This window comes from Coenobita brevimanus, chromosome 12, assembly GCF_032717465.1.
Source record: "Coenobita brevimanus isolate Jiangsu-jjx chromosome 12, ASM3271746v2, whole genome shotgun sequence".
NCBI classification, from domain to species: Eukaryota; Metazoa; Arthropoda; class Malacostraca; order Decapoda; family Coenobitidae; genus Coenobita; species Coenobita brevimanus.
This window is the reverse complement of record NC_136965.1, coordinates 18,175,787-18,178,078: the sequence shown is the minus strand read 5'-3', so window position 1 is coordinate 18,178,078 and position 2,292 is coordinate 18,175,787. Positions and strand designations below refer to the sequence as shown.

Here is a 2,292-nt window from a genome sequence, read left to right as displayed (position 1 = left end):
AGACCAACACGTTACCACCGAGCCACGTGTGTCCAGGATAACACGCACTTTATTACAAGCATACCAGTGTGTGAGTATTCCTGTAGTAAGGGTCAGTGGCAGTCCTTTATTACCGACAAGATCATGACTCACATTTATATAAACTAAGGAAGATTGGAGGCATATTTTTAAACCTATTTATTTGTTGATATGGTAGGCTTGTATGCTACTTATGAAGCGTCTGTTGATTATTAAACTCATTAATAACATACAATAAAAAGAATAATGTCTGATATGCAAAATAAATAGCTCAGAAAGAAGTGCTAGGAATCTTACAAGGCTGACGATGCTACGACCCAACGATGGCGAGATGATACAACAGACCTTGGCCCCGATGTTACGTGTGGATTTTTTGTATTTTAATTGTTTTTCCTTCCTTTATCCATCTTCTGTAAAAAAATAATGTTGACTTGATTTACGTATTTCCACCTCATTTTCATCATTACTAGAGACAGTTTGAAAACTATGATCGTACACAACGGCCATACCACTTTGAGTATACCGCTTCCCGTCCAATCAGCGAAGTTAAGCAACGTTGGGTCTGGTTAGTACTTGGATGGGTGACCGCCTGGGAACACCAGATGCTGTTGGCATCCCTACGTGTCAAGTGGGGTTGGTGGAGGGTTAGTGCCCCTCCCTGCAAAACAATTAACTCTAAGCCCTTGACCACCCCGTTTGGGATACATGGCGTCTGGCAATGAATGAATGAATGTTTACAAAATCTATACCGTTGCCAAATGCTGCAAACTGAACGTCAAGTGAGTCCACCACAGCAACATAAATGAAAATATCATTGCTATGGAAAATAAAGTCAAAATATTCCAGTGCATACAGTATTCAAATGGATGAGATGGAGGGATGGAGTGGAGAAGTATATGAGAGAGGAGGGTGTGAGCTGGGAGCAGGGCAGTGAAATGGCGGTGGACAGGGCGACATGGAGGCGATTTGTTTGTGGCCACCCCTTACGGGATTACGGCGACTGGTAATAGATGGATAAAAAATCAAATATGAACCAACATGCGATAGACACATAATAGTGGTTGATATTAATATGCATTTTTGAATTACACTCATAAACTATGTATAATTTTTTAATATAAACTTTGCCTTCAGGAAAATAGATAGATAGATAGATAGATAAATGTCACATGCACACACGATGCAAATAAACTTTAAATTGATGGAAATATAATAGTGAATTTTACAAGAGTCACAACGAGGGGTGGAAAGGATGGTAAGAAAATCCCTTCCTGGCGAGTCAGAGAATGAAAATGAACACTTGACTGACAACAATTAGAGAGAGTAAAAAAAGGCATAACCAGTGACTGACAGGAGACAGCGACAGGGGAGAGGGAGAGGGAGGAGGTAAGAGAGAGAGAGAGAGGGAGGAGGGAGAGGGAGAGGGAGAGAGGAGGGAAGAGAGAGAGAGTGTCGGAGAAAATGCAAAGCGACAGGAGACCAGGGAAGGCGGGAGAAAATTAAATAACAGAGAGAGAGAGAGAGACTGGAGAGACAGAAGGGGAAAGAAAAGGGGAAGTGAGAAAGAGAGATAACATAGCTGAAGAGAAAATGGATAGATAGAGAAGAAAGGGAAAGTGGTAGGGATGGAGACAACATTGATGGAGAGAAGATGGAGGGATGGAGGGAAGGAAAGATGGAGAGAAAGGAGAGGGAGGGAAAACTGGGGAGAAACAGAGGGAGGGAGAGTTTATTTTGTAGCACAGAGTTCCCTCGAGTGTGTCATACATTGTCGGCACTATTTCTTATATTGGGAGACAGAGATGAAGACAAGAGGGAGAGAGAAGAGGTAGAGTGGGGTCGTAAAAAGAAGACGTAGAGGGGAGGGGAAGAGAGAAGAATTAGAGTGGAGAAGTAGGAGAAAAGTAGAGAGAAGAGACAGAGATAAGAGGTAGAGGGGAGAGGTGGAGAGAAGAGGTAGAAAGAAGAGGGGGAGAGAAGAGATAGAGTGGGGTCGTAGAGAGAAGAGGTAGAGGGGAGAGGAAGAGAGACGAAGCAGAGGAAAGGACTCGGGGAAAGTTCGAAAAGATTGGATGAGAGATATAAGCAAGAGAGAGAGATGGAGAAGAGGGAGATAGAGATAACAGGGGGAGAGGTAAAAAGAAGAGGTAAAAGAGGTTAAGAGGTGGTAAAGAGGTGGGAGGAGGAAGGAAGTAAGCTACAAGAGAGAGAGAGAGAGAGAGAGAGAGAATCATTAGTAACAGTGCACTGATGGAGAGACGAGGCAGGGGCAAA

General features: G+C 43.2%; 1 non-coding gene across 1 annotated transcript; it reads left to right on the top strand.

Annotated features, from left to right (window-relative positions):
- Positions 1 to 513: 513 nt before the first annotated feature.
- On the top strand, positions 514 to 632 carry LOC145414059 (5S ribosomal RNA). Its single transcript, XR_013899824.1, has one exon. It is a non-coding gene; the product is annotated as a 5S ribosomal RNA (ribosomal RNA).
- Positions 633 to 2,292: the final 1,660 nt, after the last annotated feature.